This window comes from Bos javanicus, chromosome X, assembly GCF_032452875.1.
Source record: "Bos javanicus breed banteng chromosome X, ARS-OSU_banteng_1.0, whole genome shotgun sequence".
Classification (NCBI taxonomy): domain Eukaryota; kingdom Metazoa; phylum Chordata; class Mammalia; order Artiodactyla; family Bovidae; genus Bos; species Bos javanicus.
In genome coordinates this window covers 91348374-91363241 of record NC_083897.1, presented here as the reverse complement: position 1 = coordinate 91363241, position 14868 = coordinate 91348374, and the positions used below count along the sequence as shown (strand labels likewise).

General features: G+C 39.2%; 1 long non-coding RNA gene across 1 annotated transcript in view; it reads right to left on the bottom strand.

Moving 5' to 3' along the window:
* Nucleotides 1-14798, bottom strand: part of LOC133242519 (uncharacterized) — a 35714-nt gene extending 20916 nt beyond the window's left edge. The window contains exons 1-2 of the long non-coding RNA XR_009734875.1: nt 14504-14798; nt 7363-7454 (exon numbers count right to left, since the gene is read on the bottom strand). This is a non-coding gene — a long non-coding RNA (uncharacterized LOC133242519). The remainder of the gene's footprint in view (nt 1-7362; nt 7455-14503) is intronic.
* Between the last annotated feature and the right edge of the window lie 70 nt (nt 14799-14868).

The following is a 14868-nucleotide window of genomic DNA, read 5'->3' as shown; positions in this document are numbered from 1 at the left end:
AACCAGCAATGAACACATCAATAATTGAGATTAAATATACACTAGAGGGAACTGATAGGCAAATAACTGAGACAGAAGAATGGATAAGTGATCTGGAAGATAGAATGATGAAAATAACTGAAGCAGAGAAGAATAAAGAAAAAATAATGAAAAGAAATGAGGACAGTCACAGAGACCTCTTGAACATTAAGTGCACCAACATTCAAAGAAGGGGTCCCAGAAGAAGACAATAAAAAGGGTACAAGAAAATACTTGTGATTATCGTTGAAAAATTCCCTAACATAGGAAAAGAAATAGTCACCCAAGTCCAGGAAGCCCATAGACTCTGATACAGGATAAACCCAAGGAGAAACACACCAAAACATATAGTAAGCAAACTAACAAAAATTAAACACAAAGAATAAATATTAAAAGTAGCAAGGGAAAACAACAAATAACATACAAGGGGATCCCCATAAGGCTAACAGCTGATCTTTCAACAGAATATCTGTAGGCCAGAGGGAGTAGCAAGATATGCTTAAAGTGATGAATGGAAAATATCTATAACCAAGACTACTCTATACAGTAATGATGTCATTCAGATTTCAAGGAGAAGTCAAAAACTTTTCAAGCAAGCAAAGGTTAAGAGAATTCAGCACCACCAAACCAGCTCTACAACAAATGCTAAAGGAACTTCTTGAAACACAAGAGAAAGAAAAGGTTTACAAAACAAACCTAAAACAATAAAGTAAATGGTAATAGGGTCACACACACCAATAATTACCTTAAAGGTAAACAGACTAAATGCTCCAACCAAAAGATGCAGATTGGCTGAATGGATACAAAAATAAGACCCCCTATATATGCTGTCTACAAGAGATCCACCTCAGACCTAGGGAAACATACAGAATGAAAGTGAGGGGTTGGAAAAAGATATTCCATGCAAATGGAAATTAAAGGAAAGTGCGAGTAGCAATACTCATATCAGATAAAATAGACTTTAAAATAAAAACTATTACAAGAGTTAATGAAGGACACTGCATAATGATCAAGGGATCAATCCAAGAAGATATAAAAATTATAAATATATATGCACCCAACATAGGAGCACCTCAATACATAAGGCAAATGCTGCTGCTGCTAAGTCGCTTTAGTTGTGTCCAACTCTGTGCAACTCTATAGACGGCAGCCCACCAGGCTCCCCCATCCCTGGGATTCTCAAGGCAGGAACACAGGAGTGGGTTGTCATTTCCTTCTCCAATGCATGAAAGTGAAAAGTGAAAGTGAAGTCGCTCAGTCATGTCTGACTCTTAGCGACCCCATGGACTGTAGCCCACCAGGCTCCTCTATCCATGGGATTTTTCCAGGCAAGAGTACTGGAGTGGGGTGACATTGCCTTCTCCAAAGGCAAATGCTAACATGTATTAAAGAAGAAATTGACAATAACACAGTAATAGTGGGGGACTTTAACACCCCACTCACACCAGTCGACAGAACATCCAGATGGAAAATTAATAAGGAGATACAAGCTTTAAATGATACGCTGGACCAGCTGGACCTAATTCATATCTCTTGGGCATTTCATCCAAAAATAGTAGATTTCACTTTTTTCTCAAGTGCACATGGAACATTCTCCAGGATATATCACACCTCGATTCACAAATCAAGCCTTGGTAACTTTTAGAAAACTGCAATTATTTCAAGTATCTTTATTGTACGCTGTTAGATAACAACCACAGGGAAAAAAATTAAAAACATAAACACATGGAGGTTAAACAATACAATTCTGAAAAACCAAGAGGTCACTAAAGAAATCAAGCATAAGCAGAGCTAAGATGGAAGTTTATATCAATTCAGGCCTATCTCAAGAAACAAGAGAAATATCAAATTAACAACCTAACTTTACACCTAAAATAACTAGAAAAATAAAAACAAGAAAATCCCGAAATTAGTAAAAGGAAAGAAATCATAAAGATCAGCACAGAAATAACTGAAAAAGAAATGAATGAGGCAATAGAAAAGATCAATAAAACTAAAAGCTGGTTCTTTGAGAAGACCAAAGAACCTAACATAGGAACCTGGTTTTTTGTCAACAAAACTGACAAAACATTAGACAGACTCATCAAGAAAAAAGGGGAGAAGACTCAAATCAATAAATTAGAAGTGAAAAAGGAGGTTACAACAGACAACACAGAAATACAAAGGATCATAAGAGACTATAACAAGCAACTATATGCCAAGACAATGAACAACCTGGAAGAAATGGAGTAATTCTTAGAAAAGTATAACCTTCCAAAACTGAACCAGGAAGAAATAGAAAATATGAACAGACCAATCACAAGCATAGGAATCAAAACTGTAATCAAAAATCTTCCAACAAACCAAAGCTCAGGGCCAGATGGTATCACAGGTGAATTCTACCAAAAGTTTAGAAAACAGTTAATACCTATCCTGCTCAAACTCTTCCAGAAAATTGCAGGGGAAGGAAAACTCTGAAAATTATTCTATGAGGTCACCATCACCCTGATACCAAAACCAGACAAGAATACCACAAAAAAAGAAAATTACAGGCCAATATCTCTGGTGAATATAGATGCAAAAATCCTCAACAAAATTTTAGCAAACAGAAGCCAACAATAATTAAAAAGATCATACATTCTGATCCAATGTGCTTTATCCCAGGGATGCAAGGATTCTTCAGTATATGCAAATCAATCATTTTGATATATTATATTAACAAATCAAAAGATTAAAACAATATGATCATCTCAACAGATGCAGAGAAATTTTTTTACAAAATTCAACACCCATTTATGATAAAAGCTCTATGGAAAGTAGGCATAGAGGGAACATGTGAAAGTAAAAGTGTTAGTTGCTCAGTTGTGTCCAACTCTTTGTGATCCCATGGATTGTAGCCCCCTAGGCTCCTCTGTCCATGGAATTCTCCAGGCAATACTGGAGTGGGTAGCCATTCCCTTCTCCACATGACCTTCCCGACCCAGGGACTGAACCCAGGCTGAATCTGCACCACAGGCAGATTCTTTACTATCTGAGCCACCAGGGAAGCCCAGAAGGAACATACTACAACATAATAAAGGCCACCTACAACAAACCTACAGCAAACATTATTCTCAATGGTGAAAACCTGAAAGCATTTCCTCTAACAGTAGGAGCAAGACAAGCATGTCCACTCTCACTACTATTATTCAATATAGTTTTGGAAGTCCTAGGCACAGTAATTAGAAAATAAAAAGAAATAAAAGGAATTCAGATTGGAAAAGAAGTAAAATTCTCACTGTTTGCAGATGACATGATACTAAACATATAAAATGCTAAAAAAAAAAGCCACCAGAAAATACTAGAGCTAATCAGTGACTATGGTAAAGTCACAAGATACAAAATTAATCCACAGAAATCACTTGCACTGCTATACCCTAACAATGAAAACTCAGAAAGAGAAATTTAGGAAACAATTCATTCATCAATCCAACAAAAATAATAAAATACCTAGGAATGAACCTACCTAAAGGGACAAAAGAATTGTATACAGAAAACTATAAGACACTGATTAAAGAAATCAAGGTGACAAGCAGATCAAGAGATATATACCAAAAAAAAAAAAAGATATATACCATGCTTTTGGATTGGAAGAATCAATATTGTGAAATTGACTATTCTACCCAAAGCAATCTATGGATTCACTGCAACCCCTATCAAACTGCCAATGATTATTTTTCACAGAACTAGAAGAAATAATTTCACAATTTATATGGAAACATAAAAGATCCTGAATAGCCAAAGCAACCTTGACAATGAAGCTGGAGGAATCAACCTTCCTAATTTCAGATAACACTACAAAGCTACAGTCATCAAGGCAGTATGGTACTGGCACAAAAGTAGAAATACAACCCAATGGAACTAGATAGAATGTCAAGAGATAAATCCACCAATCTATGGGCACCTTATCTTTGACAAAAGAGGCATGAATATACAATGGAGAAAAGGTAGTCTCTTCAGTAAGTGGTGCTGGGAAAATTGGACAGCTAAGTACAACAGAATGAAATTCGAACATTTCCTAACACCATATACAAAAATAAACTCAAAATGAATTTAAAACCTTAAGGTAAGACCAGAAACTATAAAACTCTTAGAGGAAAAGATAAGCAGAACACTCTTTGACACAGATCGCAGCAAGATCCTCTGCGGCCTACCTCCTGGAGTAATGGAAACAAAAACAAAAATAAACAAATGGGACCTAATTAAATATAAAGGCGTTTGCACAGCAAAACAACCCTCAATTTGCTGGAGAAAAATAACAGCAAATGAAACAACAGACAAAAGATTAATCTCCAAAATATACAAGCAGCTCATTCAGCTCAATACCAGAAAAACAAACAACTCAATCAAAAAGTGGGCAGAAGACCTAACCAGATATTTTTCCAATGAAGGTGGTTAATAAACACATGAATAGATATTCAACATCCTTCATTATTAGAGAAATGCAAATCAAAACTACAATGAGGTATCATCTAACACCAGTCAGAAGGGCCATAATCAAGAAATTTACAAACAAAAACTGCTGGAGAGGATGTGGAGAAAAAGGAACCCTCTTGCACTGCTGGCGGGAAAGTAAACTGATATAGCCATTATGGAAAACTTCAAAAAACTAGGAAGAAAACTACCATATGACACGATAATGCCACTACCATGCATATACCATGTTCAGTTCAGTTCAGTCACTCAGTCGTGTCCGACTCTACGACCCCATGAACCGCAGCTCACCAGGCCTCCCTGTCCATCACCAACTCCCGGAGTCCACCCAAACCCATGTCCATCGAGTTGGTGATGCCATCCAACCACCTTGTCCTCTGTCGTCCCCTTCTCTTCCTGCCCTCAATCTTTCCCAGCATCAGGGTCTTTTCAAATGAGTCAGCTCTTCGCATCAGGTGGCCAAAGTATTGGAGCTTCAGCTCCAACATCAGTCCTTCCAATGAACACCCAGGACTGATCTTTAGGATGGACTGGTTGGATCTCCTTGCAGTCCAAGGGACCCTCAAGAGTCTTCTCCAACACCACAGTTCAAAAGCATCAATTCTTCAGCACTCAGCTTTCTTTATAGTCCAACTCTCACATCCATACATGACCACTGGGAAAACCATAGCCTTGACTAGATGGACTTTTGTTGACAAAATAATGTCTCTGCTTTTTAATATGCTGTCTAGGTCAGTCACTCCTTTCCTTTCAAGGAGTAAGCGTCTTTTAATTTCATGGCTGCAATCACCATCTGCAGTGATTTTGGAGCCCAGAAAAATAAAGTCAGCCACTGTTTCCCCATCTATTTCCCATGAAGTGATGGGTCCGGATGCCATGATCTTAGTTTTCTGAATGTTGAGCTTTAAGCCAACTTTTTCACTCTCCTCTTTCACTTTCATTGAGAGGTTCTTTAGTTCTTCTTCACTTTCTGCCATAAGGGTGGTGTCATCTGCATATCTGAGGGTATTGATATTTCTCCCGGTAATCTTGATTCCAGCTTGTGCTTCCTCCAGCCCAGCATTTCTCATGATGTACTCTGCATATAAGTTAAATAAACAGGGTGACAATATACAGCCTTGACGTACTCCTTTCCCGATTTGGAACTGGTCTGTTGTTCCATGTCCAGTTCTAACTGTTGCTTCCTGACCTCTGTACAGGTTTCTCAAGAGGTAGGTCAGGTGGTCTGGTATGCCCATCTCTTTCAGAATTTTCCACAGTTTATTGTGAGCCACACAGTCAAAGGCTTTGGCATAGTCAATAAAGCAGAAATAGATGTTTTTCTGGAACTCTCTTGCTTTTTCGATGATCCAGCAGATGTTGGCAATTTGATCTCTGGTTCCTCTGCCTTTTGCAAAACTAGCTTGAATATCTGGAAGTTCATGGTTCACGTATTGCTGAAGCCTGGCTTGGAGAATTTTAAGCATCACTTTACTAGTGTGTGAGATGAATGCATATACCCTGAGGAAACCATAAATTATTTGAAAGAGCACATACCCCAATGTTTACTGAAGCACTATTTACAATAGCTAGGACATGGAAGCAACCTTGATGTCCACCAACAGATGAATGAATAAAGAAGTAGTGGTACATATATACAATGGAATATTACTCAGCCATAAAATGAAATGCATTTGAGTCAGTTCTAATGAGGTGGATGAAACTAGAGTTTATTTTACAGAGTGAAGTAAGTCAGAATGAGTAAAACAAATATAATATATTAATGCACACATATGGAATCTAGAAATATGGTACTGATGAACCTATTTGCAGTGCAGCAGTGAAGATGCAGACATAGAGAACAGACTTGTGGACACAGAGAGGTAAGGAGAATGTGGAACGAATGGAGAATAGCATGGAAACATATATTACCATTTGTGAAATAGATAGCCATGAGAATTTCATGTGTGACTCATGGAATTCAAACCAGGGCTCTGCGACAACCTAGAGGGGTGGGATGGGGTGGAAAGTCGGAGGGAGGTTTAAGTAGGAGGGGCCATATGTATACCTATGGCTGATTCATGTTGATGTGTGGCAGAAACCAACTCAATATTGTAAAGCAAGTGTTCTTCAATTAAATATAAATAAGTTTTTTAAAAAAGAAGCTCACAGGCTCAGAGATGTAGAGAGATTTGCCCCAAATCACAAACCAGTAAGAGGTAGCACAAGGAATGCCTCACCCGTGGCCTTACTGCTAACCTGAGCTACTGTTAGCTCTAGCAGCCTACAGCCTACACCATCTTCCTAACTGGCCTATAGACTCACTGGAGGTCAAAAATACTGTTTAGCTCTCATGTATACTCTCGCACTGAATTCACTCTCAAGCACATACTTGGGGACAGAATTTCTTCCTTTAACCTGGAAAGAAGGGTTCCTTTCAACATTTCAGAGAGCTTGTAGAAACAAGTTACATGAGGTGGCTCTCTAAGTGTACACTAAAAAAATCAAACATGTGATATCTATTGACACAAGGTTTATCTTTAATGAAACTAGATAGTTTAGTGTAGTTTACATAGGCAGTAGGTGAAGCTATAATAAGCTGCAAGGAAGAGATACTGAGCAAGGATCAGGATGGCAGATTTCTCTATTGAGGAGACACTGTTGTGGTCAGAGAGGGGAGCTGCGGGGGCTCTGGGATTTTAATAATATTTGAGTCACTGTTTTGGGTGGTGGTTATATAGGTTTTCACATTATAATTATTCATTATTAATCTCTGTATATGTTTCATGCTTCTTACGTATGTTATATATTACTTCAAAACTGAACCCAACGAAAGGGAATATGTAGGTCCCAAGACACAAATGCTGAGATTTGAATAAAGGTATTAACAGCAACCCACTCTAATATTCTTACCTGGAAAATTCCATGGACAGAGGAGCCTGCTAGGTACAGTCCATCGGGTCACCAAGAGTCAGACATGACTCAGCACACATGCATTAACATGGCTACATGAAGAAGATGTTATCAGTCAGAAGGGGTAGGTTACTCATTCATAAAACAAAACTTTTAATGCCAATCTAACCACTGTTTGGGCAAAAATGTCTCTACTAACTTGACTGAGTATTCTTAGTGCCTTTGTCAACATAGTATCTAGTCTGAGATAGACATATCAAATGACATTAGCCTCATGTGATTAGCAGACCAGGAGTTTCTAGGCAAAATGTCAACTCTTCCCCCATCTCCTGCCTCCTGAATTACCATAATCTACTTCTTCATGATCTGAAACCACTACATATCAGAATTCCACCCCCGCTATCAATCACATACACACAAACACACACACACACACTCTCTCATCATAACAGTATATGGATGTTTTTCAGGGGACATTGTGATAAAATCCTCATCATCTCATGTTCATCTAAGCCAGTTATGATGCATCCAGTATCACTGACAATCACTGATTTGGGGTTGGTCATGTGACCAGATTCAGTCTCATATTCTTGGGATGATGGGGGTAGAAAGTATTATGTCACAGTTTTATTGCTCTTGGAAAAGGAACACTGGAAGATATTTTCCATTTTCCCTAAATATTACCATTTCTAGATATGAGCTCTGTATTGCTACAGACATCTGGGTACCAGAATGATGGAGGACACTGAGGTGGATAAGAAAAGAGGGAAAGAATCTGAACCCTTAATGACACCCCTGAACTGGACTTCTCCATGTCTAGAACCCACCCTACTTTGCACTTCCAGTCTACTTGGCAATTAGACCAAATATGTAATGACTAACAGCTACCTGCCAGGCACTACTGTTGACCCTGAAGATACTAAAGTAAACAAAATGTACATCTGTCTCTGCCTTCACAGAACTCATATTTTGGGGTACCTGTATAAACAATAAATAAATCACTGAATTACACTGTAAGTAGGAATATTATACTGCTATGGAAAGCAGATTAGAGCAAGTTGAGCAGGCTTTATAAATTGTCAAGGAAAGAATAGAAGTGGAAAGCAAGGGATAAAGGGAAAGATAACCAACTGAACGTAGAGTTCTAGAGAACAGCAAGGGGAGATAAGAAGGACTTCTTAAATGAAGAATGCAAAGAAGTAGAGGAAAACAATAGAGTGGGAAAGACTAGAGGTTTCTTCAAGAAAACTGGAGATATCAAGGGAAGATTTCATGCAAGGATGGGCATAATAAAGGATAGAAACGGTAAGAACCTAACAGGCAGAAGAGATTAAGAAGAGGTGGCAAGAATACACAGAATAACTATATGAAAAAGGTTTTAATGACCAGGTTTTCAATGATGGTGTGGTCACTCACCTAAAGCCAGACATCTTGGAGTGTAAAGTCAAGTGGGCCTCAGGAAGCATCACTAAAAACAAAGCTAGTGCAGGTAATGGAATGCCAGTTAAGCTATTTCAAATCCTAAAAGATGATGCTCATAAAATGCTGCACTCAATATGCCAGGAAATTTGGAAAACCCAGCAGTGGCTGCAGGACAGAAAATGTCAGTTTTCATTCCAATCTCAAAGGAGGGCAGTGCTAAAGAATGCTCAAAGTGAAAGAAAGTGAAAGTGAAGTCATTCAGCTGTGTCCAGCTCTTTGCAACACCATGGACTATAGCCTATCAGGCTCCTCCATCCATGGGGTTTTCCAGGCAAAAATACTAGAGTGGGTTGTCATTTCCTTTCTAGGAGATGTTCCCAACCCAGGGATTGAAACCGGGTCTCCCACATTGTAGGCAGACGCTTTACTGTCTGAGCCACCAGGGAAGTCCATTGGCAGGTTGGTATAAACCCCTGACAGGGTTTCTGCCATGAGCCATATGAGGTCACTATGGAATTGTGGAACTGCAGAGCAGGGATCCTCACTTGCTTCACACAGGGCATGTCATTCATTCACACAAGCACACTGTAGAGTTAGTAAAGTACAGCAGAAAGCATGTTCATTAGGAGAACAAAGAACTAGAGCTCCAAGCATCCTTACTTGTCCTGAAGAATCCTGGATGAGGCCCCAAGATGAAAGGTTACTGCTAAACCACAAAAGATGCCAGGATTCTTGGCCTCCGGAGGAGAAGAATTCAATCCGGGGCCAGTGATGATGTTTGATAACTCAGAGCTTTTGTGTAATAAAGTTTTATCAAAGTATAAAAGAGATAGAGAAATCTGTGTCAGAAAGAGATTTCTGACACAGATAACAGAAGGGGGCAGAGAGAATGCTCAAACTAATGCACAATTACACTCATTTTCCATGCTAATAAGGTAATTCTCAAAGTCTACAAGTTAGTCTTCAGCAGTATGTGAACTGAAAACTTTCAGATGTACAAGCAAGGGGTAGAAAAGGCAGAGGAACCAGAGATCAAATTGACAACATTTGCTGGATCATAGAGAAAGCAAGGAAATTCAAGAAAATCATCTACTTCTGCTTCATTGACTATGCTAAAGCCTTTGACTGTGTGGATCATGAAAAACTATGGAAATTACTTAAAGAGTTGGGAATACCAGACCACCTGACCTATCTCCTGAGAAACCTGTATGTGGGTCAGGAAGCAACAGTTAGAACTTTACATGCCAGGACTGACTGGTTCAAAACTGGAAAAGGAGTAGGACAAGTCTTTACATTGTCACCCTGTTTATTTAACTTATATGCAGAGTATATCACATGAAATGCTGACTAGATGAATTACAGGCTGGAATCAAGATTGCTGGGAGAAATATAAACAACCCCAGGTATGCAGATGATACCACTCGAATGGCAGAAAGTGAAGAGGAGCTAAAAAGCCTCTTGATGAAGGTGAAAAAGAAGAGTGAAAAAGATGGCTTAAAATGCAACATTAAAAAAACAAAGACCATGGCATCCAGTTCCATCACTTCATGGCAAATAGAAGGGGAAAAAGTGGAAACAATGACAGATTTTATTTTGGGGGCTCCAAAATCACTGTTGATGGTAATTGCAACCATGAAATTAAAAGATGCTTGCTTCTTGTAAGAAAAGTTATGACAAACATATACAGCATATTAAAAAGCAGAGACATCACTCCCTACAAAGGTCTGTATAAGTAAAGCTATGGTTTTTCCAGTAGTCATGTATGGATGTGAGAGCTGGACAATAAATAAGGCTGAGCACTGAAGAACTGATGTGTTCTAATTGTAGTGCTGAAGAAGACTCTTGAGAGTCCCTTGGACTTCAAGGAGATCAAACCAGTTAATCCTAAAAGAAATTAACCCTGAATAGTCATTGGAAGGACTGATGCTGAAGCTGAAGTTCCAATACTTTGGCCACCTGATGTGAAGAGCTGATTCATTGGAAAAGACCCTGATGCTGGGAAAGATTGAAGGCAGGATGAGAAGGGATGACAGAGGATGAGATGGTTGGATGGCATCACCGACTTAATGGACATGGGTTTGAGCAAAGTCCAGGAGATGGTGAAGGACAGGGAAGCCTGGCATGCTGCAATCCATGGGGTTGCAAAGAGTCAGACACAACTGAGCAACTGAACAACAACTGGAAGATTGTGAAAACTGGAAGCATGAGTTGTAGACAAAGTATATATATTTCTATATAGACACGATTTAGCCACTGAACTATAAAAACAACAAAGAAAAATCTGGAATGTTGAGAAATTGGAAATTTTGTTAAGTAGTCAGAATAAGCCTCACTCAGAAAGTGTATTTAGGCAAAGATTTGAAGGAGTTGGTAGGATGAGCCATTAAATATGTAGAAGAAGAACATTTTAAACACAGACAACAGCCAGTTGAAGAGCATTCAGGTAAACTGTGATTACTTAACTTAAGGTAGCTATGGAGGGATTTCGTGGTAGTGTAGTTGGATTTCAGAGAAATAACACATCAAATCTTGCAGAAACTTGTAGGTCATGTAAATATTTTGATGTTGCGTTGTTGCACCAATCAAGGCAAGAAGTTGTAGTGGCTTAGAATCAAATGGTAGGTGTGGGGAAGGCAAAATTTTTCATAATCCCAATCTACTTAGACCACAGAAGCAACAGGATTTCTGGATGGGTATAATGGTAAGACTGATTCCAATATTTTTTTTTTAATATTTATTTATTTGGCTGTGCCAGGACTTAGTTGGAGCATGTAAGATCTTCAATCTTTGGTGCCACATGTGGGATTTTTAGCTGGGGCATATGAAATCTAGTTCCCTGATCAGGGAATCGAAGCCAGGACCCCTGCACTGGGAACACAGAACCACTAGGGATTCCTCTGACCCCAGTATTTTTAAGTGAGTATCTGGAAGGCTGATGTTAACTGAGATGACAACCAACAGAATTTGATTGACTGAAATGAAATAAGTTCATTTTTTGCATGATTGAAATGTAATGTCTATTGGATATCCATTTGCACTTCCAGGTGGACAGTGAAAACAGACTCTGGAGCCTAAGTTGGATATCAAAGCTGGGGAGAGAAGAGGGTATAGATGGCATAGAAAGCCTCAGTCCTGGATGAGATCACGAAAGGAATGAGTATAGGTAGAGAAGAAGAGGATAAGGATTCAGTTCTGAGGTTTGTCAATATGGAGAGAACACAAGGAAAGGAGAAGAACAAGCCAAGGAGACTGAGCAGCTACAGCTACATTATATCAGGGAACAACCAGGAAAGTGTTGTCCTGGAACCCAGGTGTTTATGCGTCAACCTGACTAGATCACGGGGTATCCAAATATTTGGCTAAACATCATTTCTGAGTATGTCTGCAAGGCTATTTCCGGGTGAAATTAACATCTGAATTTAATTTGGACTGGACTTAGAAAAGAAGTTTGCCCTTCCCAGTGTGAGGGCAAACAATGCTGAATACAATAAAAAGGTGGAGGAAGGAAAATCTGGGCCTTTCCTGCCTGATTGAACGAACTGGGACATTGATCTTCTACTGTTCTTGGTGCTACAGTTTCTCAGGTCTTCAGACCCTGACTAGAATCTACCTCATTAGTTCTCTTGGTTCTCAGGCTGTTGGAGTTGAAATGAATTAAGCCACCAAGCCTCTCTGGGACTCCAGCTTGCAGACACCAGATTGGGGGAATTCTCTGTCTCCACAATTGCGTAAGTCAATTCCTTTAAAGAATCTCTTCCTATATATATATATCCTATTGTTTCCATATCTCCAGAGAATGCTAAATAATACACCAGGGGATAAAGTAGTTCCAGGTGGAAGGAGTGATTGACTTGGCCCAAAATTATAGACAGAATACACAAGGAACTGTGACATAGCCACTGACTTAGAAATATTGATGTCATTATTACGTTGATTAGAACAGTTTCAGCTCAGGTGAAGATGTCGTCACTCAATCACAGTGAGATTAAGACAGAATGGAAGGATAGGAAACTGGAGACAGTGAGTATAGACCCTCGCTATGTGAAGTAGGCTACCAAGGGGAGGAGAAATGTCCCCATAGGGAGTAAGAAATAGGGAGGCAAAAAGAAGGTTTTTTTCTGTTTGTTTTTTAAATAATAATAATAAATCAATTTTTATTTTGACAGGAGTAATCTACCAGAGGGAGGGAAAGTGATGCAGATATTACAAATGCTCTGAGATCATGAACTTCCTTTTCCATTGAGCCAACCTAGAAAATAATTTTCTGCTCCTTGCAACCCAAAGGATTTTCACTAATAGAGTGAACAGCATCTTCACACATGTAAGTCTTCTGTTTTATGCCCACTGAGGTATAATTTTTCATAGTGCTCTCATTCTGGTGTGGATGATAAATTATATGCTCACACTAACTAGTTATGGACATTGGTTCTGAAGCCATAGATTCCAACCCTGGGCCTGCCACTTAACAGTTGACATCTGCAGCAAATTACTTCTGTGCCCCAGTTTCTTCATATGGAAATGGGAATAACAATGGCATGTATCTCATGGGATTTTGCTGAACAAACGAGGTAAAGCACTTTAAAAACATACAAAAGGATGTGCTATATGGTAACTATTTCATAAATATTAGGTATTATTAAATCTGCATGCTACATGATGCAATATTCTCCTTTACCATATAGAATGTACACTGCTTCCTGATCAGTGTTTCCCTTTAACACATATACTCTTAAAGGTAATTAGTTACAATAAAACTAACAAAGGGAACTTATCCACAGACAAGGAAGCTGGGAAACTAAGCAGTTAATTAACAAAGAATAGGAATTTTAAAATAAATGATAACCTATGGACTGTGTCAAGATGCCTGGACTGATGTGCAATATTTTGCGTCAATGTGATTGGGCCACAGAAAGTGCCCAGACAGTAGGTCAACCATTATTGTGAGTGTGTCTGTGAGGGAGTTTTAGATAAGATCAGCACTGGAATAAGTGGACTGAGTAAAGCAGGTTGCCCTCTAATGGGGATGTCCCATACCAAACAGTTGAAAGCCTGAATAGAACAAAAAAAGCTGAGCTTCCTTCAAGGAGGAGGGAATCAAGTCTGACTGCTTGAGGTGGGACTCTGGTTTTTTCCTGCCTGTGGACTTGAACTGAACAAGCTCTTAAGGCTCAATCTCAGCACTTTTGGATTAGAACTTACACTACTGGCTCTCCTGGTTCTCAGCCTTTGGACTCAGACGAACTGTACCATCAGCTTTCCTAGGTCTCCACGTTGCTGAAAGCATATCTTGGGCTCTTGTCAGCCTCTATAAATATGTGAGCCAATTCCTAATAAAAAAATCTATTTCTCTCCTCTCTCTCTCTCTCTAAATATCCTATTGGTTCTGTTCCTCTGGAACTCTGACCAATACACTTGTGAAGGCACTAGTCACTGGTGCAAATAAAATTACATGATGACATGATAGAACTCAATGAAGACCTGCAGTATGATCACAGAATTTACAGATACTCCATCAGGGTCACAAAACAGGGTTTTAATAAATAATTATCTGATGGTTATTAAAGGCTATGGTAGACAGAATCCTAATACTGGTTTCCCAAGATACCTTGCCATAATCCCAGGTACTGTGAATTAGAGGAGGAATCACATGCACATTTGTGTTATATTTGCATGGCTAATGGGCTTTTGCAGTAGTAACTGAGATTATTAATCCACTTACCTCAAAATTGGGAGATTATCCTGGATTATCCAAAGGGGCCTAACATAATAACAGCAGTCCTTTAAAAGCAGAGAGTTTTCCCTGGCTTGCAGCAGAGGGAAGCAAGAGAAATTTGAAGCACAAGGTTTTGACACACCATCATTTGCTTGAAGATTGAGGGAACCATATGATGAGAAAAACAGGCAGCTTCTAGGATCCGAGAGCAGCTTCGACAAGACCCTGCAAAGACATAGTTCAGTCCTGCCACCGTAAGAGATAAATTCTGCCAATCACCCGGATTAGCTTAAAAGCTGCTTCCTCCCCAGAGCCTCCGGGTAAGATTCCAGCCACACTGATACCTTGATTTCAGCCTCGTAAGACCCTAA